General features: G+C 41.7%; 1 long non-coding RNA gene and 1 pseudogene across 4 annotated transcripts in view; both read right to left on the reverse strand.

Annotated features, from left to right (window-relative positions):
• Positions 1-239: 239 nt before the first annotated feature.
• Positions 240-5,100, reverse strand: LOC146839134 (uncharacterized; annotated as a pseudogene). The gene has a single exon (XR_014960788.1). The product of XR_014960788.1 is annotated as an uncharacterized LOC146839134 (transcript).
• A 21-nt stretch (positions 5,101-5,121) lies between these two features.
• The window catches only part of LOC146839135 (uncharacterized), a 133,384-nt gene continuing 124,358 nt past the window's right edge, over positions 5,122-14,147 (reverse strand). For all 3 annotated transcript variants that reach the window (XR_014960792.1, XR_014960789.1, XR_014960791.1), the window contains exons 2-4: positions 7,906-7,977; positions 6,503-6,556; positions 5,122-5,373 (exon numbers count right to left, since the gene is read on the reverse strand). This is a non-coding gene — a long non-coding RNA (uncharacterized LOC146839135). The remainder of the gene's footprint in view (positions 5,374-6,502; positions 6,557-7,905; positions 7,978-14,147) is intronic.

Raw genomic sequence — 14,147 nt, forward strand, 5'->3', positions numbered from 1 at the left:
CTCCCCAATACATCCCCTAGCTCCAACTCTCTACGCACTCTGCATTGGCTCCGCATTGAAAGCCGGACAAAAGTTAAGGCCCTTTGCTTCATGTACAGAATAAATGCTGGTCTGGCCCCACCCTATCTTAACTCCTTGGTACAGCACTACTGTTCCCCCCGTACTCTGCGATCATCTAATCAGCATCTGTTCTCGGTCCCTTGAATCAAAAGATCCAGAATGGGTGGCCGCTCCTTCGCTTGGTTGGCCCCTTCAATCTGGAACTCCCTTCCTCTCCGGTTGCGAACTGAACCCTGCTACCTTAAGTTTCGTAGACAGGTAAAAAACTGGTTATTCAATATGTAACAGCCTTCCTTTCTGACTCTTCCCCTCTCATTTGGTTTCTAGCGCCGGGAAACCTACGGGTAGCTGAGCGCTTTATAAACTTAAATATAATAATAATAATAATAATAAGTTAATAGTGTTGTATCACTTTTATTTGTTATAAAATAAATTTACCTTTATATTTAACATAAAAATATTTTATTTTTTTCAAGTTTGATAAACTTATAAAATGTACCCTACATTTTTTACACAGGGTGAGCTTCACCCAAGTTGAATATATAAAAAATGGTATTCTAAATCCTAAATTAAAAGTTAAGTAATATTTTTATTATGTATTCATAATTATTAATTGTAACAAATGTAATTATACCTTATTAAAAATGAATGTTATATCAGTGTTTAAATGAAAAACCATATGTTTATTAAAATAATAAAAGGTTTTCTTTTGAGATTTTTTTGCAATTGAATTTGTATTTTTTATTTGTAACTAGTTGCAGTTCCAGTGGATGGCCATGTGTGATGTAGGATTTACTCCGGCTCTGAGCAGGAGTACATTTACGACTGTTTTAGGTACATTATGGCTGGAAAGATTTTATAAGTGGGGTTCGTAAATAGAAATGGGCATACTCCTTAGTGGGTGAGTGCCTGTCCTTCCCAAACCGCTCCCTATACTCCTCTTCACTCCTGCCTTAGCCCCTCCCCTTTATTCTTAAGTATTTCATATTTTGCAGGCACTCCCCTCTGTCACTGCCACATTTACTACTAAAAAGTATACTAACAAGTGCGGAATCTCTGCAGTCGGGGCAGACAACTCCACAAAGAAAAAGACAGGAGAGGCAGAATGAATGCACGTAGTTTGTGAATCGCATTTTCTTGTATTTTAGTTGTCCTATTGTAGTTTATGAATAGGCCTGATTATCTGTGAGACTCTCTTTGGTGTATCTGACGAAATTGTAAAGCTGGTGAAACTGTCCTCAGCAGATGGGAAGCAGGTTCCATTTGTAGCAAAAAGGACATGAAAAGAGGCCGCTAAAGTGGATCTTTGTAATACGAGGCTGTGTCCCATTGGAACAGAAGTCATTAGGAAAATCTAGGGTGGTGCCAAGAATAGTTTCCATATGGTTGGCCTCGTCTGTAGTAGTACAAAGACTAGAGAAAGATGGGGTGGTATGTTACTAAGATCAACTACCAGTCATTCCATCACCTTTAGTTTTTCTCGATGATCAGCCCTACGTGGCACAGACATGAACAGATATTGGTCCCATAGAGACCTACGACAAAGGGACTCCTGCTGCAGCTCCCTGGTGAGGCTCATTAAGGCTGGAAACAGTTTGAAGTTACTTGGATTCTAGATCCTAGCGGCGTGGCCTCAAAGTTCAGGATCGAATGGACCTTGTGGGTTGGAGCCATGGATTATAAACATTCAGGAGAAAAAACACACTGAATGGAATGAGGCCACAAATAGTTACTAAGGAATGAAGTTAATTCAAGCATTTCCATCCCTCGCTGTGCGCTTTTCTCAGTAGAGTTTGCAGGACAATCAATGGATTGATGTCTTTGTGGCTGCTTCATCTGAAGGTTTTGCGGTGCTGAAAGCTCCTCCTCAGGATTTACAGTGAGCACCTTTTATTCTCCCACATTGTCTCTCTCATGTAGAGAGGTTGCATTTACAACTGAAGTTTTTGTCACATTCAAAGCACGGATCATTTTCTTTTACGTTGTGGGTTCTCTCTTGTTGAATCAAACTGAATCGCCAGCTGTCGCTTCCCTGGCATTTAGAACAAGGACAAGGTTTTTTCCAGGTAAGTTCTTGCAGGTTGAGCTAGACCAGATTTCCGGCTGAAACTTTTCCAGCATTCAGAGAGCTAATAAGGTTTGTGCCCAGTGGGAGTTCTCTCATGTCTAGTGAGTGTTATTTTATGACTGAAGCTTTTCTGGCTTTCAGAACACTTATACGGTTTGAGCCGAGTATGGATTCTCTCATGTACAGTTAAACCGGATTTGTAATAGAAACTTTTTGGGCATTCAGAGCACTGATACGGTTTATGGCCAGTGTGAGTTATCTCATGTTTAATTAAACTGGATCTCTCATAGAATGTTTTCGGGCATTCAGAGCACTGATACGGTTTATGCCCAGTGTGAGTTCTTTCATGTACAGTAAGGCTGGATTTATGACTGAAGCGTTTCCAGCATTCAGAGCACTGATAAGGTTTTTGTCCAGTGTGAGTTCTCTCGTGTTTAATTAAACTGGATCTGTCATAGAATGTTTTCGGGCATTCAGAGCACTGATACGGTTTATGGCCAGTGTGGGTTCTTTCATGTGCAGTAAGGTGGGCTTTCTGACTGAAGCTTTTCCAGCATTCAGAGCACTGATAAGGTTTTTTTTCAGTGTGAGTTCTCTCGTGTTTAATTAAACTGGATCTCTCATAGAATGTTTTCGGGCATTCAGAGCACTGATACGGTTTATGCCCAGTGTGAGTTCTTTCATGTACAGTAAGGCTGGATTTATGACTGAAGCGTTTCCAGCATTCAGAGCACTGATAAGGTTTTTGCCCAGTGTGAGTTCTTTCATGTCTAGTGAGACTTTTTTTCAATCTGAACGTTTCCCGGCATTCTTTGCATTGATAAGGTTTTTGCCCCGTGTGAGTGCTCTCATGGTGAGTGAGAGCTATTTTCCGACTGAAGCTTTTCTGGCATTCAGAGCACTGATACGGTTTTAGTCCAGTGTGAGTTCTTTCATGTTGAGTGAGACCATATTTATGACTGAAGCTTTTCCAGCATTCAGAGCACTGATAAGGTTTTTGCCCAGTGTGTATGCGCTCGTGTTGAATGAGACTGGCCTTACAACTGAAGCTTTGTTGGCACTCTGAGCACTCATATGGTTTTAGTCCAGTGTGAGTTCCCTCATGACGAGCGAGACCAGATTTCTGACTGAAGCTTTTCCAGCATTCAGAGCACTGATAAGGTTTTTGCCCAGTGTGAGTTCTTTCATGTCTAGTGAGACTTTTTTTTCAATCTGAACGTTTCCCGGCATTCTTTGCATTGATAAGGTTTTTGCCCCGTGTGAGTGCTCTCATGGTGAGTGAGAGCTATTTTCCGACTGAAGCTTTTCTGGCATTCTGAACACTGATACGGTCTGAGCCCAGTATGGATTTTCTCATGTACAGTTAAACCGGAATTGTGATAGAAACATTTTTGCCATTCAGAGCACTGATACAGTTTATACCCAGTGTGGGTTCTTTCATGTACAGAAAGTTTGATTTTCTGACTGAAGCTTTTATAGAATTCAGAGCACTGATAAGGTTTTTGTCCAGTGTGGGTTCTTGTGTGTATAGCGACACTTGATTTGTGACTGAAGCTTTTCCAGAATTCAGAGCACTGATACGGTTTATGCCCAGTGTGCGTCCTTTCATGTACAGTAAGGTCGGATTTTTGACTGAATCTTTTACAGCATTCTGAGCACTGATAAGGTTTTTTCCCAGTGTGAGTGCTCTCATGGCGAGTGAGAGCTATTTTCTGTCTGAAGCTTTTCTGGCATTCAGAGCACTGATAATGTTTTTGTCCAGTGTGGGTTCTTTCATGTACCGTAAGGTGGCATTTCTGACTGAAGCTTTTCCAGCATTCAGAACACTGATGAGGTTTTTGTCCAGTGTGGGTTCTTTCATGCACAGTAAGGGTGGATTTCTGACTGAAGCGTTTCCAGCATTCAGAGCACTGATAATGTTTTTGTCCAGTGTGGGTTCTTTCATGTACCGTAAGGTTGGATTTGCGACTGAAGCCTTTCTGGCATTCAGGGCACTGAAAAGGTTTTTGTCCAGTATCAGTTCTATTATATTTAGTGAGGTGGGATTGATAACTAAAGATGTTCTCCCATTCATTGCACTTATTCGAGTTGTTTGTTTCTCCAAGTTGGGTTTGTTCCTGGATACATGTCATCTTAAGACTGAATTAGATTTCTGATTGTGTACTTGTTTATGTTACAACTGAGTATTAACTTCTAAACTACACTGCAGATGCTCTTCTTAACATATGTATTTAACTAATGATAGTTTTTACCTGGAGATCATTTTCTTACCTTTAAAGGCACCTATCTCACTTGTCTTATAAACTTTCACTGAGGAGCCCTTGTATTTACTAAGAGGCCTCCCATGGATTCATTTTCTCCAAGTTATTCCCGGGTGAATTCTCTCAAGTTTAATTAGTCTCATTTAGTGATTCTAGTTTATCACATTTGATTTAGGAGTTTTAAAAGCACTGATAAGGTCTTTGGGCTTTAGTGTTTGCCTGTTCGGTATGATTGTTCATACAAGTAATGACAGATGATTAGGGCAAGCCAGGGTGGTTTATGAATTATCAATAGCATAACAATGACTCCTTTAATACTTTCTGTGCCAGTCTATACTTTTTTGTTCAGTGGTTAAGACAGGTACATGATCCACTTTGAAGTTGCAGGACACTTCGAAACTACTCGGATCAACCCAAGAGACAGAGTTGGTGGGGGAAAATCTTCCTATATTGGAAATGATAATCCAGCATCTTTGCCGAAACGACATCTGAGAAAGAGTATTTACAATTTGTTTCTTTTAAACAATCTTTTCTTTCCTCTGAAACACAGGAGACGGAGACAAAAGCTTGAGCTTGTGAACCGGGGATATTAGTCTTTTTGACGGTTCTGTCACATCACAACACATCTACGGATGCTGATCTGTTGGGGAGGGTTTGGGTCTCCAAAGCATTTCTCATGAACCATCAAACAGAATTTACAGCACTGAGTTTTCTCAAGTGCCCGGCGTGGGGATCAATTGTGGCCAATATTCTCCTTAATCTCAGTTACTGACACTTGGTAAACATTTATGGTCATTTTCATTTACGGATTTGACAACTTTCACATTCACCAGTTTCTTCCGCTCCAACATCCTCACCATTCCTGCCACATAGAATGTGTTTCTTTTCTGGAGCTCGAGAATGTTTTAACTTTCCTTGAAATAATCCATTTCGTTGTGTTTCACTAAATTTAAACCTTCTTTTTTCTGTTCATGCTTCAGTCACCTGTAGAAATGGAGTCAGAGATTGTAAATGAACACAAAGAAAAATTATTTATGACCGGATAATTTGCACAAGAAAGTATTGACAAAAACAAGCTAGGAAATCAGTTGAGTAGCATTTCTGATAGTGGTGAAACAACTCTGGGACACTGTGTAGATCGGGAGCTTCGGATCACTGGAACTCAAGGACGTGAGAGCAAACGTAATTAATATTTAAGAAAGAAACACAAGTTGCACATATATTGTGGCACAGATTCTCAGAAGCAGCCAACACTATCAATTTACAAATTCTGTGGCAAAGGCTGGCATCACAATGAGATATTCGTAATACTTTTAATGAATTATCAGATGTTATTTACTTCTCTACCCACATAAACTGTTCATCAATTCATTTTCCCAGTTATTTATGAAGGTACATTTTATTGAACAATGGAATTGGCCTTGTTGCACTCAGTGCTTTAAATTAACCCTGGGCGTAGTTTGCGAAGTAGCGCTATGCGTAGCTACGCAAAGTGCACTTCGCACTACGCGAACTACGCGTAGCATTTCGCGAACTGCGTAGTACCCTGTTCACACTGCGCAAGATGCCGTTTTCATTGATTGCACAGTGCGGACAAGCATCCGGCACTGTGCAATTATTGAAAACGGCATCTTGCACAGTGCGAGCTGTAGTTTTCTGCCGCTCGAGTAGATTTTTACTCGAGCGGCAGCTTTCTCAATGCAAACTGGTAGTTTCTCATCGCGAGCGGTCGCGAGCATACGCGACCACTCGCAATGAGGAACCTGACCTCCCCGCGTTGAGAATCTCGCCGGGATGTTTATGATAACTTGATGTTGCTGATCGCGAACGAGGAAAAAGTCTCGCCGGGATGTCATTTTGCTTGCTCGTGGTCACCAACTTGACGTTGAGGACCGCGAGCAAGCAGAAAATGACCGCTGCACTATGCTACGCGTGTTTGCACTGTGCTACGTGCAATTCGTGTAGCGCAAAGCAGCGCAAACTTTGCAAACTACGCGAGCGTAGCGTAGTGCTTTGCCCAGGCTTACTTTAAATGCCACCGTAGACTGAGGCTGTGTCCAGTTAGCTCAGTGGAATTCACTATTTCAAATTGTGCGGATAATATTGGACTTACTTGGTGGTCCAGAACTCATCACGCTCCTCCGACAGGACCTGGGCACTGCAACGCCTGAAAAAGAGAAAAAAACAGCACAACCTTAAAGGAAACCAAAAAGGGTCAAGAAAAGAATAACACAAAACAGAGGAAAGAGAAAAAAAGGCTATCTTCCATTCTCACCACAGGGTCCAGCACAGGAAACTCTGCAGCAGATGCTTGTAAACCCATAACTTACTTCTAACCACAGTGCCCCCAAGGTCATCACCAGGTGCAGCTCCACCGGTCGCACCACCCTAAAGCAAGCCCTGTGTCCACGCATATGTACTGTGTCTTTTGCTTTTAGTAGACAAGATAGAAAAGGATAGGAGAACGCAAAAAGATGGAAGTCAGATCCAGAGAGAAAAGATGCCGAAAGAACAGACCGAGGGAGGATAGTATTATGTGGTGTAGAGGAGGAGACAAATGTGCTAATAGTTAAGGAACTGCTGGGCAAAACTGACCTAAAAAGGAACTGAGAATGATTTGCGCAGCTCAATGCAGGGGAGAGCGTCCCCAATCGCACTCCTTGGATTTGTTCAATAAACTTTAAACCATTGGTAAATGTTTTCAAAGCGCCAATTTTTATTTATCTTCTTTTGTTCTTGTCAATTACTTTCATCATTGACCTTGATAATGTGATATTCACTATATTTTTTGTTTTTGTGCCCAATGCATTTCGGGCCTCGCCTCTTCATCAATCAGGGGCTTAATCTGAAAACATAAAGGCAGATATTCACCACAGTCTACATTCAATATAAATGTGTGGTTGGTATTCAGTTAAAAGAATGGTTTATAACTCGATCAAAGACTGGGTAAATTACTTTCAGATTAAGCCCCTGATGAAGGGCGAGGCCCGAAATGCATTGGGCACAGAAACAAAAAATATAGTGAATATCACATTATCAAGGTCAATGATGAAAGTAATTGACAAGAACAAAAGAAGATAAATAAAAATTGGCGCTTTGAAAACATTTACCAATGGTTTAAAGTTTATTGAACAAATCCAAGGAGTGCGATTGGGGACGCTCTCCCCTGCAGGGAACTGCGCAAATCATTCTCATTAACTTTGTTCCCCAAACTCAGGGGGATAACCAATCACCACCAATCACACCTATACCTTTGAGCATACAGAATAGCCAGGAGTGCGAAGGTCCTTCCTCCATTTGGATCTAAAAAGGAACTGGACTATCACTACACCCCAACATGTTCCAGGAGGAATGTGGCTCCATCAGGTGATTATCAGAAGTTTGATAACAACAAGAATAGTGCAGAGAGGGAGTCAAATGTTAAAGCTGAAGAGACAAAAAAAACAGAGATCAAGAAAGGGAATAGAGAAAGAAGAAACCGGGGAAAAGGAAACTTGGAGTTATAAGAATCCTTACCTGACAGTTATATTATTTTTTGTTCCACCAAGGGTGGCAGCCACGTTGCACTGCCTGGTCATCCCAGAATACCTTGAAAGGAAGTAAAGAAATAGTTGAGCATCAGACGACAATCACACTTCATCCCATCTTCCAAATAACCGTCCTGAACTTCCAAAACAAAAGAATCTCTTGTTCTCTGGAGGCCATTGTCAAGCAACTCTGGTTATGAATAAATACTTTTTTTGGTTCAAGAACCACGATCCCTCGCTGGAAAAGGTCTCTGTGAATATGCAGTGCACCCACAGTCTCAGAGAACAGACCCCAACAACCCAGTCCACGTCTTCATAATGCACATCTTCCCATTTTCAGCCCATGAAACTTGCAAATCAAAACAATCTGGTTCACAAAAGGCATGTTAAAGTCCTTGTACATACTTCTGTGCACCGTTCATAAATCAGTCAACCAGACTCTTAGATTCATACAAACCATGTTCTCGGAGCAACAGCAGTTCAAGCTCAAGCTGGTGCAGAGTTCGAATGCTGAGCAATGGAAGCAGCAAAGCATCAATGTGTTGGCGCTTTTTATTTATAAATTATCTAAAGGTGTAATGCAGCGGGTCAGTGTCTTGTGAGCTCTATAGGGCGGTGACCCAAGGACTAGAATTTGGAATAAATCCTTGCAAGACAAAGCTTAGAACATTGGAATGTTGAAATCTCCACTGAAGACAACGGAGCAGCAGCGGCCTCTAAAACCTGATATAGGCCCGCTGCTCTCAACATTACAATGTCCTAATACACAGCCTCTGCCTCTCTCTTTCCCCTGCCTCTCCAAAATATATGGGTTGGGCAGGAGAAGGCAGAAGATAGAGCCAGCAGCAGGGCACACAGGAGCCTCCCCCCTTCTTCCTCCCGTAGCTCGCAGTGTAACTGGCATCTCAGACGGAAGAGGGGGGATTTCAACTCAGCTCCTGCATCTCCCTGGCTCCACTGAATGATGAAAAGCAGTTTAGCTGAGCTCAGGGAGAACCAGGGGCTGACTTCAGCCTCCTTTCACAGCTATTGCTGTGAATGTTCAACAATTAACCCCCGTGGTCCTGCATGCGGCTGGTAACGGTTCAACATTCACAGCAACAACTGTGAAACAAAGGTTTTGAAGAACCAGAGGTGTTTCAACCCCCTCGGTCTCTGGGACATCTTTGTTTTATTAATTAACACATTCTGCCCTCATGGGGCAAATGTTGTAATGACCTTAAAGTCAGCCTTAGCAGGTAATTATGTCCATTAAAGGATTGCCCTCTTGGTAAAGGCCCTTGCCTTTGGAGCTACAACAAGCTATAAGGCTTTATTAAAGGTTTAAAATAATTACTGAAGGCATAAACATGGTTACTCAGTCAGAGAAATAATCATCATAATATTTTCAGGAGGATCATATACAGTTAACCTCTAAAGTATATCAAAAGCCAGAATCAGAAATTACTACATAGACAGACCAAAAAAACAAACGTGTGCTAAGAAATAAGAAAACGTTTTTCTATAATATCAAACAGCAAACTGACATAGAATCTGCTTAGTTAAAAATCAAGGAAAAGTTCTTGAGTACAAAATCAGTAAGAGGACTGACATGTAGTCTGCCTTTTGGAAAAGGGTAAAATAAAACAATTCCAGCAAATATCGCAAAACAGTACATTTTATAAGTTTTTAGACGGAGAGAACACATTATTTGTAATGTAATGTAAGTAGTTTATTGTCTAGTTAACTAAAACTTTACAATTCCTCATAAAAAGAAAAGTTATAGCAGCAAAGTCAATAGTTTGAAACTAATTAAAAATAATATGCCATAAAATATCCGTGCATTATGCTAAAAGTAATGATACAATTATAAAAATTGTAGTCCAATACAATACAAGAAGACTTAAAATTTGATAAAACGAGTACTCAGTTCTCAGTGGAGGGGTAAGTGTGCAATTGTCAGTTGCTTTGTGGGCAGCGGCAGCAGTAAATTGCTGTTGACTGTTTGCTGGAGCTTATGTCATCCGGGTGAGGGGTACCCTAGGTATATGTTGTTTGCTGTGAGGTGTCACTGGAATATCTTTTTATTGCAATGGTGAAGTGTTCAATGATCCAAGTTTCTCCCCTACCGCTTCCATAAATTGCACAAAGCGGCACGCTAGCTGAACGTCTCCACCTCAGAGGCTTGCCATCACAGCTTGTCTGCAGGTTCTTATCCCCATCCTTACAAAGACTGGCTTCAGTAACTGACAACGTTCAGCTTGTAGTTCTCTGCAGATGCATAAAAGGTGTAATACACTTTCATTGGCTCCCTCACATAAACGGCATCTTGACTGACCCGGCGATCGTTTCCAAGGGGGAAGGTGCGGCAGTGCTGGTAAAATACCCATTCGAAGATGAACATATTTTTCTTTCTTCCTCCTGTTGAAACCTACGCCTAGGTAAGATTGCAGAGAAGACTTGACATAGCTTTGCACAACAAACCATCCGTGGTTTCTTTCTGTTAGTACCGCCTTGTCTTCTAATAGGGATAGGTTGTTCACTGTTTTGTTTACGATTTGTTTAAAACAATTGTAAGACCCTGAGACATTCCAAAGTTCCTCCAGACCCAGGCGCTCTTTTGATTCTATCAAATAGGTCATACCTGGACAGTCCCTCTTTCGATGTATTTCGTTCCATAGGTAGGAATTCAATGTTCTTGTACCAGTTCTTGGCATACGCTCCTTTGCGGGCCAAATCTTGGCTTTGTAGGCCGAATTCTAACCTTATTTGGACCGGTGAGACGTACATGGGTAGATTAAAAATCATTCTGGCTGCTCTTGAAACAGTGCTGTCTAATATGGCCGCATCTCTTCCCCTCAGGCACTCGCTCCCATAAGTAATTGCCGGAATGGGCTTCCCTTGCCAGACTTGTAAAAGTGGAGTAAGATTTGGGCCGGTGATTTTATGTTTGATAGATTTCATTGCTGCCGCAATAGAGTTGCCTCTTCTTTTGATGACATCTTTTTGTGAGTTAAGTGTGCCTCTATTGTCTATTATTACTCCTAAGTATTTGCATTGGTCAACTACTTCTATTGTTGAGTTAGCCAGGGGCCAGCGGCAGTTAGAGGTTTTCTTTCTCGGATGAATCCTCATTACCTTCATTTTGTCATAGTTGATGGTTAAACCATTGTTTGCTGAATATACTGGTTGTATCTAGTAGATGTTGAAGGCCAATGGGGGTTCGACTAACCAGAACGAGGTCGTCTGCATACAGGAGGTTGGAAAGTAGCAGCCCTCCTATTTTTGGAGCAGCGAATTACAGGTTTCCAGTTCTGATGATAGATCGGACATATACACGTTAAAAAGTGTCGGTGCCAGGACGCACCCTTGTTTGAGTCCCTTGGTTGTAGGGCTGTTTCGAGACAGGAACTTACCATCTCCTAGCTACACTTGTACCCACGTATTTGTGTGGAGAAAATTAACTAGTTTAGGAGAGGTGATGGTATTTACTTATCCTTGAGCTTGTGCCATAATTTGCTCCTGTCGATTTTATCGAACACTTACGAGTAGTCTATAAAACACATGAATAGGGGGTGTTTTGCTGTTTTCGCTCCATCTATCATTAGGGACAGGGCAAGTATGTTCGTTGTTGTACCCATGCCCTTTCAAAAGCCCGTCTGACTTACGGGTATAATAGATTTTTCATCTGTCCAGGTAATGAGATCTTCCAGAAGTAGACCAGCATAATATTTCACCTCGACATCGATTAAAGCCACAAGCCTATAGCTGTTTGCTAAGTTCTGGGCGTAGTTGACGGAGTACCATTACACGGAATTATGCAGAATTGATCAAAAACTCTGTGCATTCCGCTCTGCAACTCCATTCCGTATCACCACAATTTATAAAACAGAAACCTCATAAATAACTCTAATATTACATGCTAAAATGCATATAATCATCTCACAAAAGTAAAAATGAAAATATAGCAAGCAGTGAGAGAGGTGATGATTTTGATGTCCTCACAAACCTAGGGAGAGAACCAAGCAGATGCCTTGAACACAAAGATCACATCATGCTGAAGGATTGGTGGTGGTCCCAGCCCCCTAGGACCACCCCAAGCACAGTTATGGGCAAAAAAATACAATCCCAACCAAAGGCCCTGCAAAGCATTATGGGACGATATTCTAGAGTGCAGTGAATAATATAGTATGCAATATCAAAACATTCAAGGGGCAGGCTCTCGGGCTCAGCTGAGAGCTAATACTATAATATTCACTAAACTCTAGAATCTTGCCCCATAATGCTAGTGTAGATGCAAGATGTGGAAAATCCGTATTAATCACTGAAGGATTTTGTTGAAATCCTGAATTTGTTGAGAATTTAGCATTTTATTCTGTATTGGGCTGTGGGGCCATCGAGACTGAAGGAATGTTCCAATTTGACTGTCTTTGATTCTACATGCTCGTCACAGAGGCCAGTTGGGCTGGGACCATTGGCTGTGACATCCCATTCTGTGCCATCTGATTCATGTTCCCATTTACAAGTTTGCTGCAAGCATGGCAAAGAGTGTGTCTTATTCTGCACACTATTAATATTTTAGGTATTTATATTGCCATGGTTAGTAAAACTGATACCTTGAGAAAAGACATTTCTGGATGCAACGCTAAAAGACAGGCAGACACAAAACCACACGCGCCCTCTTTGTCCGGTCTTTGACTTTGCTATATTGTGTAAATCTGCACAAACTTGTGTCGCTCTCATTATTTTTAATCAATTGACTTGCTTAATCCTTTGTCTTTAAATTGAATGATCAACTCTTTATACTTTTGCACAACAATCTCTGGTTATTTTGAGGCGCTTCACTCTGTGGCTCCTCAACTGACCAGTTTACAACCAACTTTAAGTCATTCCAGAAATCTCTAGGGACAACAATTTCAAAGACCATATTCAAACCCATCCAAAGCACCTTCAAAACAGTTACAATCTTCCCCCTCTGAGCACCACTTTTCTGGCTGCTTCTAAGCTTGTGGAAATGTGTCCAGAATTTCAAAAGATCAGCTCTCGACCACGGCACATGCACATGCGCTCCTCCATGCACTTCTCAAAGGAAATTCTTTTACATCAACTGTTTCCGACTCTGAACCACATTCGTCAGCATTCCCTCTTTCTTTATTTTTCCTTTGTGATTTTCTCCCCTTCGTTGTAAATTTGTTTTTTATCTCTTCACATCATTCCAATCTCTTATTGTATTTATTAGTTCTCTCAGATGTGTTCTCAATGGTACAATTGTCACACTTCATATTGCTGAATTCACATTATGCTCTTTTGATAAATCCTCAAGTTTCTCATAACCGTAATGAGAAGCGTAATAAGCATAATGCTGTTCAAGCGGCAACCACAATCCTAGTCAGAGTAAGGGGTGCTTTCCCCCGCCAGTTATGTTGCAAGTGGATTCACTTTGTAGAGTTTTGGAGACTGTAATGTCCTCTCCTTGTTGTCACCATTATGTGCATCAGTACAGTGTAGTGAACCCGATTACAAAACATCACATTGATTAAAGTCTATGAAGGATACATCACCGTTTGTGTGTATCGGGCACAGTGCACAGCGAGGACTCGAGGGAACTGCTTGGATGACTCCTGCAGTTCTGTAGAGCAGGGTACAGAATCACTCATAATACTGGTTTTTACACGCGTTGTGCCCAGGATCAATGAGCCTTGAGCTTTAGAAGCACGCGGTCCCTTTTAATGTGTAAATGTAGGTGGCGGTACCCGTTAGTGGCTGTTATCCGGCTCTACCTTGTATCTGGGCGAGGAAGCCTCATGGGGTCTGTGGAGGAAGGCGGGTCTGTTGTGATGTAATGATCAGTGGTTGAGATTAGGACCTCAACTTCCCTGGAAATGGCAGCATATCCCTTTATGCCTAATGAGGTTCATGACATTACAGGAAATAATATCACACTACAATAGACCCAGTGTGGCTACAGTCGGCGATGACATCAGGAAAACAACATGAGAAGACATAGATTAAAGACTTACAAGGACTGCCTCAATGACACTTCCTTCACCAAGGTGCGCGTGTAGTGAAGTGTTGGGAGCTTCAATAGCTGCGGCGAGGCAGGAAAGGTATGATATGGTGTGGCTCACTGGTTAGAGGCGGCAAACCCGTAAGCAGAAGTCGGCCCGGGACCACGGTTTGATTCCCGCCGCTGCAGGGTCTTGGGCCAAGGTCAGCGGACTCGATAATTCTCTCGGTGCCTACTCTAACCAC

The sequence above is a fragment of the Triturus cristatus genome, chromosome 4_2 (assembly GCF_964204655.1).
Source record: "Triturus cristatus chromosome 4_2, aTriCri1.1, whole genome shotgun sequence".
In the NCBI taxonomy this organism is placed as follows: domain Eukaryota; kingdom Metazoa; phylum Chordata; class Amphibia; order Caudata; family Salamandridae; genus Triturus; species Triturus cristatus.